This window comes from Pristiophorus japonicus, unplaced genomic scaffold (genome assembly GCF_044704955.1).
Source record: "Pristiophorus japonicus isolate sPriJap1 unplaced genomic scaffold, sPriJap1.hap1 HAP1_SCAFFOLD_258, whole genome shotgun sequence".
NCBI classification, from domain to species: Eukaryota; Metazoa; Chordata; class Chondrichthyes; family Pristiophoridae; genus Pristiophorus; species Pristiophorus japonicus.
In genome coordinates, this window is record NW_027252318.1 from 610,547 (window position 1) to 625,786 (window position 15,240).

Genomic DNA, 15,240 nt, shown 5'->3' on the forward strand with positions numbered 1-15,240 from the left:
AGCTCAGTATTTAAATTCACTATCAGTTAACAAGGGGTTTAATTATAAATATTAAACAGCTCGACATTGGAACTACAGGCTCCCCTCACATCCTTCCCCCTCTCCTCTTCTCGTCTCTCTTACACTCTCTCTCCCCTTCCAAATCTCTCACTCCCGTTTTACATCCTTTTACCCCTCTCTCACTTTCCCGCTATCTCGCTTTCCCCGTCGCTCACTCATTTCCCTCTGCCTCTTCCCCTTCCTTTGCCTCACCCTCTCTCCTTCCCTCTCTCTCTTCCCTTCCCCTCTCTTGCTCTCCCCTTCCCTCTCTACTTTCATTCTCTCCCACTCCTTCCCCGCTCTCTCTCCCCTTCCCTCTCTACTTTCATTCTCTCCCCAGTCTTTCCCCTTTCTCTCCTTCCTCGTCTATCTTACTTCTCTCCCCAATGCCTCTGTCCGCTAACCACTCCTCCCCCCTCTCTCCTCTTCCCTCTCTCACTCCATCCACTCTCTCCCTCCCTTCCACACACTCTCTCCTCTTCCCCCTCTTTCCTTTCCCCCTCTGTCTCTCCCCTTCCCCTCTCTCTTCCTCCCTGTTTAACTTTCCCCTTCTCTCTCCCCTTCCACTCTCTCTTTTCCCTTCCCCTCTCTTTCCTGCTCCTTCCCCTGTCTTCCCCAAAGTAGGTGACTCTGTAGCTCAGGGGTTAGAGCACTGGTTTAGTAAACCTGGTGTTGTGTATTCAGCTTTCAGGGGGGCCTCCTCAAACTTTACTCAGTATTTAAATTCACTGTCAATTGACAAGGGCTTTGATTATAAATAATAAACAGCTCCAAGATCGACCCTAGAAGAAAAGGTTTCCCTATTCTTGTCTCTCTCTCCCTGCTTTCCCCATCACTACACATTCTGCCTCTTTTTACTCGTTCCCGCTCTCTCACTTTCCTCGTCTCTGTTCATCACTCATTTCCCTCTCTCTCCCCTTCCCCTCTCTCTCCCCTTCTCCATCTCAACTCCTTCTCCACCCTATCCACTCTCTCCCCACTTTCTCCTCTTCCCCCTCTCTCTCCTCCTTCCCCTCCCTCTCTTTCTTTCTTTCTCCTCCCCCTCTCTCTCACTCCTTCCACTCTCTATTTTCCCTTCCCCTATCTTCCCCTCTCTTCCCCTCTCTTTCCTGCTCTTTCCTGCTCTTTCCCCTGTTTTTCCAGAGTAGGTGGCTTCATAGCTCAGGGGTTCGAGCACTGGTCTCGTAAAGCAAAAATCGTGAGTTCAAATCTCACTAAGGCCTAATTTAGTATTTAAATGCCCATCTCTAGCTACCTCCTGTCTCTCTTTTTTCACTTTTATTTCAGGGTCTCCCCCTCTCTCTGCCCTCCCCCCCCCTCGCTCTCACCCCTTCCCCTTCCTCTCTCACTCTCCTTTCCCTTTCCTTTCAGATTCTTCCCTTCTCCCTCTCTTTCCCTTTCCATCTCTCGCCCCTCCCCTCCCTCTCTTTCCCCTTCCCCTTTCTCTTCCCTCTTTCCTACTCCTTCTCGTCTCTCTCCCCACCTTCTACATTCTCCCCACCTCTCTCTCTCCCCTTCCCCTCCCTGTCTCCCCTTCCCTCTCTCTCTCATTCCTTCACCACTCTTTTCCGTTCCTCCCCCTCTCTCTCCCCTTCAGCTCTCTCACTCCTTCCACTCTCGCTCTCCCCTTCCCCTCTCCCTGCCTCTCTGTCCCCCTTCCCCTCTCTTTCCTGCTCCTTCCCCTGGCTTCATTAAAGCAGGAGGCTCCATAGCTCAGTGGTTAGAGCACTGGTTTTGTAAACTAGGGGTCGTGAGTTCAAATCTCCCTTGGGCCCACTCAAAATTAATTTAGTTTTTAAATATGGATCTCTCATTTGTGGCACTCTCTTCCACCTCTGCCTTTTCACTTTCACTCTCACTTTTCCCTTTCCTTTCAGACTCCCCCCTTCTCCCTCCCTCTCTCTCTCTCCCCTTCCCCTCTCTCCCCCTCTCCTTGCCCTCCCTCCCCCCCGCCCACTCACTCTCTACCCATCATAAAAGGCTTATAAAAAAACATCACTTTGTTCACAGTACTTGTAGCAGCACTTATGTGCTGACAGATTTGCTTCGTATTGTCACTGGTGGCAATAAACACCTGGGCTATCGCTATGGCCTTACTCAAGGTTGGGGTCTCTACAGTCAAAAGTTTGCGAAGTACAGTTTCGTGGCCAATGCCAAGTACAAAGAAGTCTTTGAGCATGTGCTCCAAATTCCTTCAAAATTTGCAATGTCCTGCAAGGCCCCTTAGCTCGGTGACATAGCTTGCCACTTCCTGGCCTTCAGACCTCTTGTACGTGTGGAACCGGTACCTCACCATCAGAACGCTTTCCTTCGGGTTCCATGCTCCCGGACCAGTGTGCACAACTCATCGTATGATTTCTCTGTGGGTTTCGCTGGAGCAAGCAGGTTTTTCATGAGGCCATACGTTGGTGCCCTGCAAACGGTGAGGAGAATCGCCCTTCGTTTGGCAGCGTTCGTTTCTCCTTCCATCTCGTTGGCCACAAAGTATTGGTCGAGTCGCTCCACGAAGGTTTCCCAATCATCTCCCTCCGAAATTTTCTCCAGGATGCCCACTGTTCTCTGCATCGTTGGTTTCGTCATCACTATCTCGTCGCCAGTTGTTGTGTATGAATAAAGAGTCTGACCAGATACTGCGGGCTCAAAGCAAAGTGTGACCTTAGTCTTTTATTACAGGTCTCCAGAGTGCCTCTCCAGCCTGTGAGGCCACCTTAAGTACAGGTGCTCCCAAGGGATTGTGGGATTTCAGGGGATGAGCCCTCTGGTGGTTACACAAGGTATTTACAGATTTACATATGTAACATCCATCATGACCCGCTCACCGTCAATGAACCAGGGCTTTAATTATAAATATTAAACAGCTCTGAGACTGACCCTGGAACAACAGGCTCCCCTCACACCCTTCCCCCTCTCCTCTTCTCGTCTCTCTTACACTCTCTCTCCCTTTCCAAATCTCTCTCTCCCTTCCCCATCACGACTAGTTCTACATCTTTTCACTCCCCTCTCCCTTTCCCACTATCTCGCTTTCCCCGTCTCTCCCTCATTCCCCTCTCCCCCATCCTCCTCCCTCACCACACCCTCTTTCTAATTCCCCCTCTCTTCCCTCACTCTTTATCCTTCCCCCTCTCTCTCCCTTCCCCTCACACTCCCCTTCCCCTCTCTCTACCCGGCTCCTTCTCTCTCCCCTTCCCTCTCTCACTCTCCCCATCTTCCCCTCATTTCCCTCTCCCCGACTTCTCCCTCCCTCCCCTCTCTCTTCCCTTCCCCACTCTCTCCCCTTCCTCTGCCTCTCGCTCCCCTTTCCCCCTCTCACTCACTCCTTCCACTCTCTCCCTTTCCCCTTTTCCCTCCCTCCTGTCTTTCTCTTTTCCCTTTTCTTTCAGGTTTTCCCCCTCTCTCTCCCCTCCCCCTCTCTCTCACTCCTTCCGCCTCTCTCACCTGAACCTCTCTCTCCCCTTCCCCTCTCTCTTTCCCCCAGTCTCCCCTTACTAACTTCTCTCCCACTCCATCCCTTCTCTCTCCCACCCTTCCACACAATCTCTCTCTCTCCATCCCCTCCCTCTCTTTCCCCACCTCACTCTCTTCCTCGCTGTCTCCCTTGCCCTCTGTCTCACTCTCTCCCCTTCCCCTCTCTGCCCTCCCCCTCTCTCTCTCTCACTCCTTCCCCCTCTCTCCTCTTAACCTCTCTCTCCTTTTCCCCTCTCAATTCCTCCCATCTCCCCTTCCTCCCCTCTCTCTCACTCCTTCCCATCTCTCTCCCCACCCAATCTCTCCCCTCCCCCTCTCTCCCACTCCTTCCCCCCTCTCTCCCCACCCTTCCACATTCTCTCTCCCCTCCCTCTCTTTCCCCACCTCCCTCTCTTCCTCGCTGTCTCCCTTCCCCTCCCTCTCTCTCCCCTTCCCCCTCTCTCTCACTCCTTCCACTCTCTCTTTTCACTTCCCCTCTCTTTCCTGCTCCTTCCCCTGTCTTTCCTAAAACAGGTGGCTCCATAGCTCAGGGGTTGTGAGTTCAAATCTCACTGGGGCCTACTCAAAATTAGCTCAATATTTAAATCACTGTCAATTAACAAGAGCTTTAATTATAAATATTAAACAGCTCCGAGACCGACCCTGGAAAAACATGCCTCCCCTCTCCTCTTCTCATCTCTGTTACACTTTCTCTCCATCCAAATCTCTCTCCGCCTTTCCCCATTCTACATCTTTTTAGCCCTCTCTCCCTTTCTCGCTTTCCCTGTCTCTCACTCATTCCCCTCTCCCCCCTTCCCACTCCCTCCCCTTCCCCTCTCTTTTCCCCTTCCCCTCTCACTCCGCCCTTCCCGCTCGCACCCTCCCCCTCTCTTTTCCTCTCTCCTCTCTCTCACTCCTTCCCCTCTTGCTCACCTTCCCTTCCCTCTCTCTCCCAGTTCCCTCTTTCTTCCTCCCTGTCTCACCTTCCCTCTCTCACTCCATCCAATCTCTCTCCCCACCCCCTCTCTCTCTCCCCTCCCACTCTCTCCCCCTCCCCACTCTCTCTCCTTCCTCACTCTCTCTCGTTCCCCTCCCACTCTTTCCCCTTCCCCCTCGCTCACACATCTTCCTCTGTCTCACCTGTTCCCTCTCTCTCCTCTACCCATTTTGTTCTCTCTCTCTCTCTCCTTCCCCTCTCTCTCTCCCCTTCCACCTCTCTCTCTCCTTCCCCTATCTCACCCCGTCCCCCTGTCTCTCTCCCCTGGAGTATTGTGTAAAGTTTGGTATCCTAATCTGAAGAAGGACATTCTTGCCATTGAGGGAGTGCAGCGAAGGTTCACCAGACTGATTCCCGGGATGGCAGGACTGACCTATCAAGAAAGACTGGATCAACTGGGCTTGTATTCACTGGAGTTCAGAAGAATGAGAGGAGATCTCATAGAAATGTTTAAAATTCTGATGGGACTGGACATGTTAGATGCAGGAAGAATGATCCCAATGTTGGGGAACTCCAGAACCAGGGGTCACAGTCTAAGGATAAGGGGTAAGACATTTAGGACCGAGATGAGGAGACACTTCTTCACCCAGAGAGTGGTGAACCTGTGGAATTCTCTACCACAGAAAGTTGTTGAGGCCAGTTCACTAAATATATTCAAATAGGAGTTAGATGTAGTTCTTACTACTAGGGGGATCAAGGGGTATGGAGAGAAAGCAGGAATGGGGTACTGAAGTTGCATGTTCAGCCATGAATTCATTGAATGGCGGTGCAGGCTCGAAGGGCCGAATGGCCTACTCCTGCACCTATTTTCTATGTTTCTATGTTTCTATGTTTCCCTCCCTCTCTCTCCCCTTCCTCCTGTCTCTCTTCCCTTAGCTCACACTCTCTCCCCTCACCCTGTCTATCTCCCCTTCCCTCGGTATCTCTCTCCTTCCGTCTCTCTCTCCCCTTCCCCTTCCTCTCTCCTTCTATCTCGCTCTCTCCCCTTCCCCCTCTCTCTCTCTCTCTCCCTTTCCACTGTCGCACACGCCTTCCCCTCTAACTTTTAATTTTCTCCCCCATTCTCTCCCTCTCCTCCCCTCGTCTCGCCCCCCTCCCACCTCCCTTTCTCTCCTTCCCTCGCTCTCGCTCTCCCCTTTCCCATCAGGCTCTCCCCCTCCCCCTCTGGCCCATTCCCCCCACTCTCCCCTTCTCCCTCTCGACCCACTCTCCCCGCTATCCCCGCTCTCTCGAACTCCTTCCACTCTCTCTTTTCCCTTCCCCTCTCTTTCCTGCTCCTTCCCTGTTTTGCCCAGAGCAGGTGGCTCCATAGCTCAGGGGTTAGAGCACTGGTCTTGTAAATCAGGGGTCGTGGGTTCAAATCTCACTGGGGCCTTCACAACATTCACTCAGTATTTAAATTTATGTCAATTAACAACATTAACTCAGTATTTAAATTTATGTCAATTAACAACATTAACTCAGTATTTAAATTTATGTCAATTAACAAGGGTTTTAATTACAAATATTAAACAGCTCCGAGACTGACCCGAGATCAAAAAGCTTTCCTGTTCTTGTCTCTCTCCCCTATCGTCCCCTGACCCGCCCTTTCCCCCTTTCCCTCTCTCCCTACTTTCCCCATCACTACACATTCTGCCTCTTTTTCTCGTTCCCGCTCTCTCGTTTTCCCTGCTACTTTTCTCACTCATTCCACTCTCTCCCCTTCCCCTCACTCTCCCTCATTCCCCACTCTTTCCCCTTCCCCCTCTCTCACACATCTTCCTCTATTTACTGTTCCCTCTCTCTCCTCTACCCATTTTCTCCTCTATCTCTCTTTCCTTCCCCCCCTCACTCTGCTTCCCCTATCTGTCCCCTGCCCCCTGGTTCCCCTTCACCCTTCACCCTCTCCCTCCCCTTCCCCCTCTTTCCCCTTCCACTGTCGCTCACTCCATCCCCTCTCCCGTTTAATTTTCTCCCCCACACTCTCCCTCCCCTCCCCTGTCTCCACTCTTCTCGCCCCCCTCCCTCCTCCCTTTATATCCTTCCCTCGCTCTCTCTCTCCCTTTTCCCATCAGACTCCCCCTCCCCCTCTGGCCCATTCCCCCCTCTCTCCCCTTCTCCCTTTCTCCCTTTCTCCCTTTCTCTCCCTTCCCCCCACCTCTCTCCCCTTCCCCTCCCTCTCTTTCCCCTTCCCCCCCTCTCTCACTCCTTCCACTCTCTCTTTTCCCTTCCCCTCTCTTTCCTGCTCCTTCCCCTATCTTTCCCAGAGCAGGTGGCTCCAGAGCTCAGGGTTTCGAGCCCTCGTCTAGTAAACCAGGGGTCGTGGGTTCAAATCTCCCTTGGGCCTAATTTAGTATTTAAATACCTATCTCTTATTCCTCCCACTTTTCCCTTTCCTTTCAGGTTCTCCCCCTCTCTCTGCCCTCCCCCTCTCTCTCACTTCTTTCCCCTTCCCCTCCTCTCGCTCACCACTTCCTCCCTCCTCTCACTCTCCTTTCCCTTTCCTTTCAGATCCTTCCCCTCTCTTTCCCTTCCCCATCTCTCACTCTCTTCCCTTCCCCTTCACTTCTCTCCTCTTTCTCACTCCTTCCACCTCTCTTCCCTGAACCTCTCTTTCCCCATCCCTCTCTCTTTCTCCGAATCTACCCTTCCTTCACTGCTCTCTTCCGTTCCTCTCCCCTTCCCTCTCTCTCTCTCACTCCTTCCATCTCTCTTTTCCCTTCCCCTCTCTTTCCTGCTCCTCCCTTGTCATTTTTAGAGCAGGTGGCTCCATAGCGCAGGGGTTAAAGCAGTGGTTTGGTAAACCAGCGGTTGTAAGATCAAATATCACTGTGGCCTACACAAAGTTAATTCTGTATTTAAATTCGCCATCAGTTAACAAGGATATTAAACAGCTCCGAGGCCAACCCTGGAACAACAGGCTCCCCTGTGTAACAATCTCTCTCTCCCGTCGCCATCACAACCACTTCTACATTTTTTTACCCCTCTCTCCCTTTGCCGCGATCTCGCTTTCCCCATCTCTCATTCATTCCCCTCTCCCCACTTTCTCCTTCCCTCTCCCTCCCTTCCCCCTCTCTTGCTCTCCACTTCCCTCTCTACTTTCATTCACTCCACACTCCTTCCCCCTCTCTCCCCTTCCCTCTCTCACACCATCCAATCTCTCCCTCCACACACTCTCTCGCCTTCCCCCCTCTTTCCTCTCCCCCCTCTGTCTCTCTCTTCCTCCCTGTCTCCCCTTTTCCCTCTCTCTCACTCCTTCCCCACTCTCTTCCCTTCTCCCTCTCTCTCACTCCTTCCCCATTCGCTCCCCTTCCCCTCTCTCTTTACTCTTCCCCTCTCTCTCTCACTCCTTCCACCCGCTCTTTTCCCTTCCCCTCTCTTTCCTTGTCCTTCCCCTGGTTGTCCTAGTGCAGGTGGCTCCATAGCTCAGGGGTGAGAACACTGGTCTAGTAAATCTCACTTGAGCCTACTCAAAATTAGCTCAGTATTTAAATTCATCGTCAATTAACAAGGGCTTCAATTATAAATATTAAACATCTCCGAGACTGACCCTGGAACAAAAGGTACTCCTTTTCCCTTCTCCAACTTTCCCCATCATGACACGTTCTGTCTCTTTTCCCTTCCCCTGCCCTTTCCCCCTCCCTCTCACATCTTCCTCTCTCTCAAACATTCCCTCTCTCTCCTTTGTCCATTTCCTCCTCTCTCTCTCTCTCTCTCTCCTCCCCCTTTCTCTCTCCCTTCCCCCTCTCTCTCCTTCGCTCACTCTCTCTCCTCTCCCTTTCCCCCTTCACCCTCCACCCTCTACCCTTTCCCCCTCTCCCCTCTTCCCTTCCCCCCTCTCCCCTCTTCCCTTCCCCCTCTCTCTCCCTTCCCCCCTCTCTCTCTCCTCCCCATCTCACCCCTTCCCCCGTCTCTCTTCCCTTCGCTCACTCTCTCTCCTCTCCCTTTCCCCCCGTCACCCTCCACCCTCTCCCCTTCCGTCGGTATCTCTCCCCTTTCCCCCTCTCCCTTCTTCCCTTCCCCCTCTCTCTCCCTTCCCCCCTCTCTCTCTCCTCCCCTATCTCAACCCTTCCCCGTCTCTCTTCCCTTCGCTCAATCTCTCTCCTCTCCCCTTCCCCCCTTCACCCTCCACCCTCTCCTCTTCCCTCGGTATCTCTCCCCTTTCCCCCTCACCCCTCTTCTCTTCCCCCTCTCTCTCCCCTTCCCCCTCTCTCTTCCCTTCCCCCTCTCTCTCCCCTTCCCCCTCTCTCTCTCCCCTTCCACTGTCACTCACTCCTTCCCCTCTCCCTTTTAATTTCTCCCCCACTCTCTCCCTCCCCTCCCCTGTCTCCACACTTCTTGCCCCCTCCCACCTCCCACCTCCCTTTCTCTCCTCCCCTCGCTCTCGCTCTCCCCTTTCCCATCAGACTCTCCCCCTCCCCCTCTGGCCCATTCCTCCCTCTCTCACCTTCTCACTCTCTCATCTTCCCCCCTCTCTCTCCCCTTCCCCTCCCTCTCTTTTCCCTTCCCCTCTCTTTCCTGCTCCTTCCCCTGTCTTTCCCAAAGTAGGTGATTCCATAGCTCAGGGGTTAGAGCACTGGTCTCGTACACCAGCGGTTGTGGGTTTAAATCTCACTGGGGCCTAATTTAGTATTTAAGTACCTGTCTCTCATTCCTCCCAATCTTTTCCCTTTTCTTTCAGGTTCTCCCCCTCTCTGCCCTCCCCCTCTCTCTCTCTCACTCCTTCCCCCTCTCTCCCCTTAACATCTCTTTCCCCTTCCTCCCTTTCTCTCCCCTTCCCCTCCTCTCTCTCAATCTCTATTCCCTCCCTCCTCTCTCTCTCCTTTCCATTTCCTTTCAGATTCTTCCCTTCTCCCTCTCTCTCCCCTTCCCCTATCTTTCCGTTCCCTATCTCTCTTCCCTTCCCCTCCCTCTCTTTCCCCCTTCCCTCTTTCCTACTCCATCCCTTCTCTCTCCCCCCTTCTACATTCTACATTCTCCTCACCTCCGTATCTCCCCTTCCCCTCCCTGTCTCCCCTTCCCCCTCTCTCACTCCTTTCCCTCTCTTCCCTTCCCCTTCACTTCTCTCCCCTCCCCCTGTCTCACTCCCCTTCTGCTCCCTCCTCTTCTTCACTCTTTCTCATTCCTTCCCCCTTTCTTCCCTTAACCTCTCTTTCCCGGTCCCTCTCTCTCTCCCCTGCTCCTCTCTCTTTCTCCTAATCTACCCTTCCCTCTCTCTCTCACTCCTTCACCACTCTTTCCCGTTCCTCCACCTCTCTCTCCCCTTCCCCTCTCTCTCACTCCTTCCACCCTCACTCTCCCCTTCCCCTCTCTCTGCCTCACTGTCCCCCTTCCCCTCTCTTTCCTGCTCCTTCCCCCGTCTTCCTTACAGCAGGTGGCTCCATAGCTCCGGGGTTAGAGCACTGGTCTTGTAAACCAAGTGTCATGAATTCAAATCTCACTTGGGCCTACTCAAAGTTAGTTTAGTATTTAAATATACATCTCTCTCCTCTGCCCTTTCGCTCTCCCTCCTCACTTTCCCTTTCCTTTCAGAGTCTCTTATTCTCTCCCTCTCCTTGCCCTCCCTCCGCACCCTCACACTCTCTCTCTCCCCATCATAAAAGGTTTATAAAACAGCAGCACTTGTGTGCTGAGAGATTTGCTTAGTATTGTCACTGGTGTCAATAAACGCCTGGGCTATCGCTGTGGCCTTACTCAAGGTTGGGGTCTCGACAGGCAAAAGTTTGCGAAGTATAGTTTCGTGGCCAATGCCAAGTACAAAGAAGTTCTTGAGCATGTGCTCCAAATGTCCTTCAAAATTTGCAATGTCCTGCAAGGCCCCTTAGCTCGGTGACATAGCTTGCCACTTCCTGGCCTTCAGACCTCTTGTACGTGTAGAACCGGTACCTCGCCATCAGAACGCTTTCCTTCGGGTTCCGATGCTCCCGGACCAGTGTGCACAACTCATCGTACGGTTTCGCTGCAGCAAGCAGGTTTTTCATGAGGCCATACGTTGGTACCCTGCAAACGATGAGGAGAATCGCCCTTCGTTTGGCAGCGTTCGTTTCTCCTTCCATCTCGTTGGCCACGAAGTATTGGTTGAGTCGCTCTACGAAGGTTTCCCAATCATCTCCCTCCGAAAATTTCTCCAGGTTGCCCACTGTTCTTTGCATCGTTGGGTTCGTCATCTGTATCTCGTCGCCAGTTGTTGGATATGAATAAAGAGTCTGACCAGATACTGCGGGCTCAAAGCAAAGTGTGACCTTAGTCTTTTATTACAGGTCTCCAGAGTGCCTCTCCAGCCTGTGAGGCCTCCTTAAGTACAGGTGCTCCCAAGGGATTGTGGGATCCCTTGGGACTCCAGGGGATGAGCCCTCTTGTGGTTACACAAAGTATTTACAGATTTACATATATAACACCCATCATGACCCGCTCTACATCTTTTTACCCCTCTCTCCCTTTCCCACCATCTTGCTTTCCCCATCTCTCACTCATTTCCCTCTCTCACTCTCTCCCGTCTCCCTCGCCTCACCCTCTCACCTTCCCCCTCTCCCTCTCTCCCCTATCCACTCTCTCCACCCTCTCTCCCTTTCTCTCTCTCCCCTCCCCCTTTCTTTCCCCATCCCCCATTCTCTCTTTCCACTTCCTCTTTCTCTCTCCTTCCCCCTCCGTTTCCCCTTTCCTCTTTCTCTCACTCCTTCCTCCTCTCTCCTCTTAACCTCTCTCTCCTTTTCCCCTCTCTGTTCCTCCCGTCTCCCCTCTCTCTCACTCCTTCCCCTCTCTCTCCCCTCCCCCTCTCTCCCACTCCTTCCCCTCTCTCTCCCCACTCTTCCACATTCTCTCCATCCCCTCCCTCTCTTTCCCCACCGCCCTCTCTTCCTCGCTGTCTCCCTTCCCCTCCCTCTCTCTCCCCTTCTCCCTCTCTCTCACTCCATTCACTCTCTCTTTTCCCTTCCCCTCTCTTTCCTGCTCCATCTCGTTGGCCATGAAGTATTGGTTGAGTCGCTCTACGAAGGTTTCCCAGTCATCGACCTCTGAAAATTTCTCCAGGTTGCCCACTGTTCTTTGCATCGTTGGGTTCGTCATCTGTATCTCGTCGCCAGTTGTTGTATATGAATAAAGAGTCTGACCAGATACTGCGGGCTCAAAGCAAAGTGTGAGCTTCGTCTTTTATTACAGGTCTCCAGAGTGCCTCTCCAGCCTGTGAGGCCTCCTTAAGTACAGGTGCTCCCAAGGGATTGTGGGATCCCTTGGGACTCCAGGGGATGAGCCCTCTTGTGGTTACACAAAGTATTTACAGATTTACATATATAACACCCATCATGACCCGTTCTACATCTTTTTACCCCTCTCTCCCTTTCCCACCATCTTGCTTTCCCCGTCTCTCACTCATTCCCCTCTCTCACTCTCTCCCCTACCCACTCTCTCCACCCTCTCTTCCCTTCTCTCTCTCCCCTTCCCCTTTCTCTCCCCATCCCCTTGTCTCTTTTTCCTCTTCCTCTCTCTCATTCCTTCCACTCTCTCTTTTCCCTTCCCCTCTCTTTCCTACTCCTTTTCCTATCAGCTTCTGCAAATGTGGCTTAATAGCTCTGGGTTAGAGCACTAGACTTATAAACCATTGGTTGTGAGTTCAAATCTTACTGGGGCCTGCTCAAAATTAGCTCAGTATTTAAATTCACCATTAATTAACAAGGGCTTTAATTATAAATATTAAACAGCTCTAAGACTGACCATGCAACAAGAGGCTCGTCTCTCTTGCACTCTCTCTCCCCTTCCAACGCCCTCTCTGCCTTCCCCATCACGACCTGTTCTACATCTTTTTACCCCGTCTTTCACTCATTCCCCTCTGCCCCCTTTCCACTCAATCGCCTCCCCCTCTCTCTCCGCTTCCCCTCTCTTGCTCTCCCCTTCCCTCTCTACTTTCATTCACTCCCCACTCTTTCCCCTCTCTCTCCTTCCTCGTCTATCTTACTTCTCTCCCCAACCCCTCTGTCCGCTAACCACTCCTTCCCCCTCTATCCCCTTCCCTCTCTCACTCCATCCACTCTCTCCCTCCCTCCACACACTCTCTCCCCTTCTCCCCTGTCATGTATTTAACCAGCATTGTAACCCATGTGTAAACTGACCTAAGTTGTACACCGTGAGAACACTGACCACTAGGTGGGAGACACTCCTAACCTGGACCTTCCGGTATAAAAGGGGAAGCTCCACCCACCTTCATCACTTGAGTGCTAAGGAATAAAGGACAGGTCACAGACTGACCTTCTCTCAAGCATGGGCCTCGTGTGCATTTATACTGTGTAGTAAGGACGTATCAATGGCGACAAGAAACTGGGATTTAAACCACGCAAGCATGGCCACTAGCAGAACAGACGAGAGGTACTGTGTTAAGGAATGGTTGGGACAGAGATTCAACATTGTTAAAGCAGCACACAGTTCTCCAGGCAGACAAGGGCAGTCAGGCATGCCCCAACATGTAGTTGAACCCAGAGGGGGAGTTCGACAGAGACAATGGCAAGCTGAACAGCGATTCACACCATTGCAAGGGACAATGCGGCCAGTAATGGGCCCATCAACACCTGTTAATGGTGCACTCAAGGACAATAACAGGGGCAGTCAGGGACGATCGACTGGCAAAGGACCTTTTGTTTCAAACCGCAACTCATGCTGGAGGCTTGGAGGCACACATTCAGCCGGAGTTTGCAGAGATGAGCAAAATACCTGCAGAAATTGCAGAAATGGACACTGGGGGAAATCGCTGGAAACTGAAGTTCAGTGAGTTCATGTGGAGCACGTATACAGTTCATACACCAGGATGCCACCGATAATGATGAAAGTGCTCCTCAAAGGCATCCCAGTAGCAATGGAGTTAGACACGGGTGCCAGCCAGTCCCTGATGGGTATCAAACAGTTCGAAAAGTTGTGGGCATCCAAGGCCAGGAGGCCAAAATTATCGCCGATTGACGCACAGCTACGGACTTATACAAAGCAGATCATTCCGCTAGGCAGCGCCACGGAAGTCGTGACCCACAAAAATTCGGAGAACAGGTTGCCACTCTGGATTGTCCCAGGGGACGGTCCCGCACTACTGGGGAGGAGTTGGCTTGCTGTCATGAACTGGAAATGGGGCGATGTCAATGCAATTTCCTCTGTGGAGCGAGTATCATGCTCACAGGTCCTGGACAAATTTGACTCATTATTTCAACCCGGCATTGGCACTTTCATGGGGGCCAAGGTAGTGATTCACATAAACCCGGACGCCAGACCAGTACAGCACAAGGCCAGAGCGGTCCCGTAAGTGATGCGGGAAAAGATAGAGGTGAATTGGACCACCTGTTGAGGGAAGGCATCATCTCACCAGTCGAATTCAGTGACTGGGCGAGCCCGATTGTGCCGGTGCTCAAGGTGGATGGGTCGGTCAGGATATGTGGCGATTACAAGGCCACCATCAATCGGATGTCGCTCCAAGACCAGTACCCGCTACCGAAAGCGGAGGGCCTCTTTGCGACCCTATCCGGTGGCAAACTTTTTTCAAAATTGGACCTGACCTCAGCTTACATGACCCAGGAGCTGGTGAGTGAGTCGAAGAAGCTGACCACCATCACGACACACAAGGGGTTGTTTGAGTACAACAGATGTCCGTTCTGGATTTGCTCGGCCGCCGCGATCTTCCAATGAAATATGGAAAGCCTCCTCAAGTCGATTCCAGGGACGGTGGTTTTTCAGGACGGCATCCTCATTACGGGTTACGATACTGAAGAACACCTCCACAACCTGGAGGAGGTGCTACGCAGACTGGACCGGGTAGGTCTGTGAGTGAAAAAGGCGAAGTGCATCTTCCTAGCTCCAGAGGCAGAATTCCTGGGGGGGAGGGTAGCAGCAGACGGGTTCAGCCCTACTGCGTCCAAGACGGAAGCGATCCAGAGAGCACCCAGACCCCGTAACACGATGGAGCTGCATTCGTTCCTGGGGCTCCTGAACTATTTTGGTAACTTTCTTCCCAAATTGAGCACGCTGCTAGAGCCGCTACATGTGCTCCTACGCAAAGGTCGCGAATGGGTCTGGGGGGACAGCCAGGAAAGGGCTTTTAATAGAGCACGCAATTTGTTATGTTCCAACAATCTGTTAACGTTATATGACCCATGTAAGAAACTTGTGTTAACGTGCGATGCATCGTCCTATGGTGTCGGGTGTGTGTTGCAGCATGTCAATGCCAAGGGTCAGTTACAGCCGGTAGCTTATGCCTCCAGGAGTCTGTCCCAGGCAGAAAGAGGCTATGGGATGGTAGAAAAGGAGGCGTTCGCATGTGTATATGCGGTAAAGAAAATGCACCAGTACCTGTTTGGCAGGAAATTTGAGCTGGAGACAGATCACAAACCCCGAACGTCCCTTTTGGCCGACAACAAGGCCATAAATGCAAACGCATCGGCCCGCATACAGAGGTGGGCACTCACGTTAGCTGCCTATGACTACACAATTCGGCACAGACCGGGCACCGAAAACTGCGCCGATACACTCAGCAGGCTCCCACTAGCCACCACTGAGGGGGCTACCGAGCATGGTGCTGAGATGGTCATGGCTGTTGAAGCTTTCGGAAGCGAAGGCTCCCCCGTGACAGCCCGTCAGATTAAAGTCTGGACAAATAGAGACCCGCTATTGTCTCTAGTCAATAAATATGTCCTGAATGGGGACTGGGCAGCCACGTACAGGGCATGCCCTGAGAAATTTAAACCATTTCACAGGCGCAAGGATGAGCTCTCGATTCAGGCCGATTGCCTACTGTGGGGAAACCGCATAGTCAT

General features: G+C 52.4%; 2 protein-coding genes, 2 non-coding genes and 1 pseudogene across 4 annotated transcripts in view; 3 read left to right on the forward strand and 2 right to left on the reverse strand.

The window, feature by feature from the left end:
* The window catches only part of LOC139247122 (nuclear factor 7, ovary-like), a 640,289-nt gene that overhangs the window by 501,373 nt on the left and 123,676 nt on the right, over positions 1-15,240 (reverse strand). The gene's annotated exons all lie outside the window — the stretch shown is intronic.
* Positions 1-15,240, reverse strand: part of LOC139247112 (zinc finger protein 432-like) — a 521,915-nt pseudogene that overhangs the window by 364,164 nt on the left and 142,511 nt on the right.
* LOC139247117 (zinc finger protein 432-like) overlaps positions 1-15,240 on the forward strand; it is a 420,986-nt gene that overhangs the window by 306,607 nt on the left and 99,139 nt on the right. The window lies entirely within an intron of this gene.
* Positions 1,742-1,814, forward strand: trnat-ugu (transfer RNA threonine (anticodon UGU)). The gene has a single exon. It is a non-coding gene; the product is annotated as a tRNA-Thr (tRNA).
* On the forward strand, positions 5,783-5,855 carry trnat-ugu (transfer RNA threonine (anticodon UGU)). The gene has a single exon. It is a non-coding gene; the product is annotated as a tRNA-Thr (tRNA).